General features: G+C 47.2%; 1 long non-coding RNA gene across 1 annotated transcript; it reads right to left on the bottom strand.

Annotated features, from left to right (window-relative positions):
* Nucleotides 1-3,673: 3,673 nt before the first annotated feature.
* LOC143785186 (uncharacterized) lies at nt 3,674-7,162 on the bottom strand. The gene is made up of 2 exons (XR_013217956.1): nt 5,758-7,162; nt 3,674-3,891 (listed from the first exon to the last, which is right to left on the bottom strand). It is a non-coding gene; the product is annotated as an uncharacterized LOC143785186 (long non-coding RNA).
* Between the last annotated feature and the right edge of the window lie 704 nt (nt 7,163-7,866).

The raw sequence follows: 7,866 nt of genomic DNA, 5'->3' as shown, positions 1-7,866 counted from the left end.
CTACGCAGAGGCGTAGCTAGGGTTTTGGTCCAGGGGGGGCGAAGCTTCTGAGTGGGCCCCTAACCAGGTAACCTTCATTACAATTCAGTGATGCGCCCTAATAGTGGAGGAGAACCTCAGCAGATGACCGCGCTGTTACTGAAGATAATCTCTATATAAAGACCAACACTGATATTACCGCCATATGGTCAGTGGTAGATACCAGTCCTACAGAACATATAACAGATCACTGCACAGTTACAGATAATGAATTACCGCTGACGTTCTTTCTGATGGAATCGTTCATTTTTCCCGTCTTTTCCATCTGGCCCAGACCGACATGACAACTTCTTCCAGCTACAACTCATCTGCAGAGAATACAACAAAGACACGTTTCACTTCTCACATTCCAGTCCCATCACCATCTATTCCCAACCTGCACAACCTCCTCATCCTGCTGATACCCCAATACTGAGCCGCTGCTGCCATATGTGTCCCTATTACTGCCCCTGATACCCCAATACTGAGCCGCTGCTGCCGTATGTGTCCCTATTACTTGCACCTGATACCCTAATACTGAGCCACTGCTGCCGTATGTGTCCCTACTACTGCACCTGATACCCCAATACTGAGCCACTGCTGCCATATGTGTCCCTATTACTGCCCCTGATACCCCAATACTGAGCCGCTGCTGCCGTATGTGACCCTATTACTGCACCTGATACCCCAATACTGAGCCGCTCCTGCCGTATGTGTCCCTATTACTGCACCTGATACCCGAATACTGAGCCACTGCTGCCGTACGTGTCCCTATTACTGCACCTGATACCCCAATACTGAGCCTCTGCCGTATGTGTCCCTATTACTGCACCTGATACCCCAATACTGAGCCACTGCTGCCATATGTGTCCCTATTACTGCCCCTGATACCCCAATACTGAGCCGCTGCTGCCGTATGTGTCCCTATTACTGCACCTGCTGTGTGGTTCTCTGTGCCCTCTAAATTCTAAAGCACCCCTCTATAATATAGTAATGCCAGGTGCAAGTGCCCTAGAAAACAGTGCCCACATTTTGTCCCCTAGAAAGTAATAATACCCTCTGTGTGTGACCCTTTGATAGTCACAGTAACCTGAGTTCCCCTGTAAGAATAAGTGCCCACTTTACATTTAATAAAGTCCCGAGTCTCCCCCACTGTACAGTTCCCCTATACACAGTATGATGCCCCCTCACTGTATATACTGACCTGTTAATATCCCCCAAACTGGCTCCCACACTGTATGATGGCCCCGTCGCTGTAATCTCCACACTGAATGATGGCCCTCTAGATAGCCTCCATATAGCATAATACACCAGATAGTCCTCAATATGGTATAATACATTCCCCATAGGCCTCCATATAGTATCATGCACTCCCCATAGGCAGACCCTATAGTGTAATGCCCTTCACATAGGAAGACTATATAGTATAATGCAGCTCCCATAGGCAGCCTCTATAAGGAAGGCTGTAAATGTGTCCCCAATCCCCTCCGCGAGGCATAAAAATGACCTCTCATTATACTCACCAATGGCTCTCACCAAGGCATAGCTGGTCTTGACTTAAGATCGCCATCCTCCATTACTGCTTCATCTGGATGACACATCCTACGTCATCCACACAGTGTCACCCATCGCGCTCCTGTGCAGGCACACTTCTGTCTGCGCTGCTGAAAGCAGAGCCAAGTGCTGTAGTGCATGTGCGCTGGGAAAGGCCAAAGGGCGCTGATTACCTGGAAATAAAGCTGGCGCATGCGCACTACAATACTGTGCTCTGACTTCAGCAGGGCAAAGAGAAGTGCACCTGCATGGGAGTGTGATAGAGGATACTGAATGCAGGATGTAGGACGCATCTTCCACACGAAGAGGGACAGCGATCACAGGAAGAGGGTCGGCGCCGGATCAAGACTGTGACGCCCGGACCGCGCCATCCGCGATTATAATAAAAGCTCTTTTTTGTGCCTTGCATAGAGGATTGGGGACATAGAGAGCATTCTAGAACACTATGTGAGGGCGTACAGATGCTGGCCAGACCTTATATGATGACAGGCTCCCACATGTAAAAGCCGTCCTGCAAGATTCCAGCCGCTCGCAAACTTAAGAAAATAATCATTCTCCTTCTCATAAGCTAATCAGCAGTAAATACATTATGTGCAAGACACTTATCGATCACATGTCAGTGTTCAGTGTCTGTCCAGATTGCAGGATAAACAAGACGTACAAGTTTAAAGGGAACCTGTCACCCCGTTTTTTAAAGATGAGATAAAAATAGCGTTAAATAGGGGCAGAGCTGGGCTTTACATTAGTGTCTTTTTTGTGCCTTTATTCCCCAGCTATGCTGCCGAAATACCTTTGTAAAGTCGCCATTTTGGGCTGTCACTCACGCTGGTCTGGTCAAATGGGCGTGGTGACATCGCTGTTTCTTCTCCCAGATCTTGCTTATCTGTCCGTTGGTGGCGTAGTGGTGTGCGCATGTCCAGCTGTCGCATCCACTGCGCAGGTGAAGGAAAAGAGCGCGATCTGCGCTATTCCCCTGGTGATCGGTGGGGGCGGCCATCTTCCTCTGGCCGCACATGCGCAGATGGAGTGCTCGGCTTCCCGGGGCTTCAGGAAAATGGCCGCCGCGATCTCCATCTGCGCACGCGCGGCATCCCGCGGCCATTTTCCTGAAGCCCCGTGCAGCAGAGCGCTCCATCTGCGCACGTGCAGCCTCAGGAAGATGGCCGCCCCCACCGGTCACCAGGGGAATAGCGCAGATCGCGCTCTTTTCCTTCATCTGCACAGTGGATTCGGCAGCTGGACATGCGCACACCACTACACCACCAACGGACAGATAAGCAAGATCTGGGGAAAGAAACAACGATGTCACCACGCCCATTTGACCAGACCAGCGTGACAGCCCAAAACGGCGACTTTACAAAGGTATTTCAGCAGCATAAGTGGGTAATAAAGGCACAAAAAAGACACTAATGTAAAGCCCAGCTCTGCCCCTATTTAACGCTATTTTTATCTCATCTTTAAAAAACGGGGTGACAGGTTCCCTTTAAGAACCTTCATTGCTTTATATACTGTGCCTGTATGTATGTATTCAAGGCAACAGATCAGACATATGAAATAGCAAATGACATGTGCCAAGATACTCATCATGCTGTGTGGAGAGTGTCCTCTGGTCCTGGGGGCTGCTCCTCAGGCTCCTCCCAGTCAGATGCTGCAGACATCATGTGCAGGCAGTGAGCTCAGCTCACAGTCACAGGCAGAGACCCCCTGCGTCCCTGGCTGCTGCTGCTCGAGCTGATCACTTCTCTGCAGCACAGGAGCTTTGAGCAGAGCGCGCTCAGCCGGGATTGGGTGAGTGACCTCCCTTCCCCCTCTCCTCCACAGACTGCAGAAGAGCGATCACATGACTCACTCCCTGCACTCTGATTGGAGGCCTTCTCTTCCTTCTCTCTGCTGACTCCCTGTGAGTGTTTGTACCGTGCATGTTACTTTAGCTACATACACAGTACAAACGCAGGGGAAATGAAAGATAATCATTGACCGGAGGCAGGGGCCCCTAACGCCGGCCCTGACAGTAGCGTAGCTCCGGGTGGGCCCCCTCAGAGCACAGGGCCCGGGGCGACCGCCCCCTCTGCCCCCCTGGTAGCTACGCTACTGGTACTACGCTCTTCTTGATCTCCACCTTGTTCCTAAGACTGGTCAGTTTCTTGGACACTTGTGTCGCTGGAGGGAGGAAGAGCTGCAGAGACTAATATACGGAGACTTCTACTGGACCTGGAGCACAAATTAATGGACTCGGAGGAAAATGATCTCCTACTGCTTGGACTCCACAAGTCATGAGACTTTAAACTTCAGCTCCCGGAAACGATAAAACTTTAAATCCTGTAAAGTAAGAAATATTTTATCTTTTACAATAATTTATCACAAACTTCCGATGCGGACCATGAGAGAGATAACAGAGACAGTAATTAGGCAAAACTGCAACATGTGGGAAACCTGCGGCGAGACCTGCACCAAAGTCACGTGTGGACCCAACGTGTGAGCACAGTCTCCATGCCCTCAGTGACCCATTCATGTTTCACTGCTGGAAATTGTCAGCACCGGTCCCCCACACCCGGCTTCTTTATGTCCAGGCTCCTCGAAAGCACAATCGGAACAGGAAACAATCTGAAAATCATTGTTCTAGGAAGTTAGGTGGCGCCTCGAGGTTTGATGACTCCTTGTGTCTCAAAGGTCTCCGCTTTTCCCAGATGTTGCAGGAGAATTGGCAAATATTGCTTATACTGGTATATCTTTCCCTGCTGACACCATATTAGCACTTGATGTGTATACAGCGCCTTGAAAAAGTATTCATACCCCGTGAACTTTTCCACATTTTTCACGTTACACCCAAAAACTGAAATGTATTTTTTATGATGCAACACTAAGAGCAAGTATTTGTGACATGTAAAGGAAATGATACAGGGTTTTCTAATTATTTTACAAATATAAATCAGATAATGGTTCTGTGCATTAATATTCAGCCCCCTGTAGTCTGATGCCCCTAAGTAAAATGCTGAGTGACCAATCGACTCCAAAAGTCACATAATAAGTACATTGAGTCCACCTGGGTGTAATTTCTTCTCAGTATAACTACAGCTGTTCTGTGAAGGCCTTAGAGGTTTGTGTGAGAACATTAGAGATCAAACAGCATGATGAAAACAAAGAAGGAGCCCACCAGACAGGTCAGGGATAAAGATGTGGAGAAGAAGAAAGCAGAGTTAGGTCATAAAACAAATAACCCAAGCTCTGAACATCTTACCGAATACTGTGCCATGTATCATCCAAAAATAGAAGGAATATGGAGCAACTGCAAACCTCCCAAGACATGGCCGTCCACCTGACCTGACATCCCAAGCAAGGAGAGCACAAACTAGAGAAGCAGCAGCAGAGAGGCCCATGGTCACTGGAGGAGCCGCAGATCCACAGCTCAGGGGAGAATCTGTCCACAGGACGACTATTAGTCGTATACTCCACAAATCTGACCTAGTGCGAGAGAGAGTGTGCAGAAAAGAAGACGGGGTAAAAATGTCACCTCTGTGCAAAACTGGTAGAGACAGACCCCAAAAGACGGCAGCAGTAAATGCAGAGAAAGGTGGTCCTACAAAGTGCTGACTCCGGGGGGATGAATACAAATGGACAAAACAAGTATTAGATTTATATTTCTAAAATAATTTAAAAACTCTATAATTTCCTTTACACGTCACAAATACTGTTACTTAGTGTTTGTGTCACAGAAAATCGAAATACATTACATCTAGGTTTCTGGATGTAATGAGAAAAAATGTGAAAAAGTTCATGGGGTGTGAATACTTTTTTCAGGGCACTGTAACTGTTTACTGTACACAGAATGGAGGTTATAAAGAACGGTTTTACAACGGTTCTGTGCAATAATTGTAGTACGATTGCTACATATGAAGATTATCCAATGCTTAACTAGAACAGCAGAGAAATGTGCAGATGTCATTGGACTGGTCGTCATCAACTGGATGTGGAATGAGAATAGTGAGAATAATGAGAACAGTGAGAATAATAAGCATAATGAGAATAGTGAGAATAGTGAGAATAATCAGCATAATGAGAATAGTGAGAATAATGAGAACTGTGAGAATAATCAGAGTAAAAAGAATAATGAGAATAGTGAGAATAATCAGAGTAGTGAGAATAATGGCATCTTTTGTCTTACACTTTCCGCGTCTTTTGTCTTACATGTTCCGCAGCTAGAAGGGATCCTGTAGTGTCAGATGGCTTCAGGGCCGGTGATCATCTCTGCGTCACTCTGGCCAGGGCGCTGTTCACACCATCCAGTGTGTGGCTGTCTCCTCTCCTCCACTGGCTCTGCTCTTCCCCTGAGGCAGACTCTGCTTCTCCTCTGCCACCAATGTTTCCTCCTCACAGGACGCTGAGATCGAGTGCAGCAAAAAGGAGCGGTGGGACTCTTGTGTTCTCTCTAGAAACTTCCCTGGAGAACAGCTCTGTTCTCAGCGTCCCCTCTGCGATCAGTCACATGGTGACAGCGCCTTCTGCTGCAGATCATGAATACAGCAGGGCTTTACTAGTGACAGAGTCTTATCTCTGTCGTCACCTTCGTTCACGGCAGGTTGGAGCACGACTCTCGGAGTCCGCGCTACAGGGTGGGAGGGTCGTCATACAAACATTTACATTGTTACTGTGCGGGAGAAATTAGCTGTAAAGTGGCCAATGTACATTAGGGATAGACATCTTCAGACCACAGGGGGCGCCGTTCTCATGAAATACATCCACTTTACTTGGACAGCAGAATTTCTGTGCAAAAAAAAAAAAAGCAGCAACAAATCCCTACATGTGAACACGGTCTAAATGTCCAAGCAAAGTGGACGTGATTCCGTGAAATCTCCGCTCCCTGTGGTCTGAAGACGATGCTGAATTCTGCGGTTTGGGTGCATTTTTTCTCTATAGGCTTCTTCTGAAAAAAAAAAAAGCATGAAGAAAATAAAACGCTGTTGCATTTTTAGGTGCAGAATCAAAGATTTTCTGTAATATTAAAAAAGCAGCACAGAAACAAATGGGAGTGAAATACCGAAAATCAATAACAAACAGTCCAAAGTCTGGTGTCCGGAGCTTACCGTACAGATGAGCCGGCCCCAGCCCAGGCTTTGTCCTAACAAGCCTGGCTGCAAGTGCCGGAAATACCTGCAAACCCAGACTTGTAGAGCCTGCGAGGAGGGCGGTGCGAAGGACGTAAAGCAGCACCCCACCCGCGGGAGACACGGCTGCAGAACTCCACAGCACACGGAAAACACAGCTCTGCTGCAACCTAAGAGGAAGAAAAAAACAGATAACGTGTGGTGGGAGAATACGGAAGGATGCTGTCCACTCATTACCCACCAGTCTGGTTTATTTCTGAAATGGCAAGAAACACTGTTTACCTGCAGATACAGGGGGTAATCCGCATATAAAACTCATATAGATGATGTCTGCCCAGCTTACTGCTACAGGGGGTAATCCGCATGTAAATTCCATATAGATGATGTCTGCCCAGCTTACTGCTACAGGGGGTAATCCGCATGTAAAATTCATATAGATGTCTGCCCAGCTTACTGCTACAGGGGGTAATCCGCATGTAAAATCCATATAGATGTCTGCAGAGCTTACTGCGATGGGGTAATCCACATGTAATACTCATATAGATGATGTCTGCCCAGCTTACTGCTACAGGGGGTAATCCACATGTAATACTCATATAGATGATGTCTGCCCAGCTTACTGCTACAGGGGGTAATCTGCATGTAAATTCCATATAGATGATGTCTGCCCAGCTTACTGCTACAGGGGGTAATCCGCATGTAATACTCATATAGATGATGTCTGCCCAGATTACTGCTACAGGGGGTAATCCGCATGTAAAACTTATATAGATGTCTGCCCAGCTTACTGCTACAGGGGGTAATCCACATGTAAAATTCATATAGATGATGTCTGCCCAGCTTACTGCTACAGGGGGTAATCCACATGTAAAATTCATATAGATGTCTGCCCATCTTACTGCTACAGGATGTAATCCACATGTAAAATTCATATAGATGATGTCTGCCCAGCTTACTGCTACAGGGGGTAATCCGCATGTAAAATTCATGTAGAGGTCTGCCCATCTTACTGCTACAGGATGTAATCCACATGTAAAATTCATATAGATGATATCTGCCTAGCTTACTGCTACAGGGGGTAATCCACATGTAAAATTCATGTAGATGTCTGCCTAGCTTACTGCTACAGGGGGTAATCCGCATGTAAAATTCATGTAGATGTCTGCCCAGCTTACTGCTACAGGGGGTAATC

Source organism: Ranitomeya variabilis, chromosome 7 (genome assembly GCF_051348905.1).
Source record: "Ranitomeya variabilis isolate aRanVar5 chromosome 7, aRanVar5.hap1, whole genome shotgun sequence".
Lineage (NCBI taxonomy): Eukaryota > Metazoa > Chordata > Amphibia > Anura > Dendrobatidae > Ranitomeya > Ranitomeya variabilis.
Note: the sequence above shows the minus strand (reverse complement) of the source record. Positions and strands in the feature narration are given on the sequence as shown.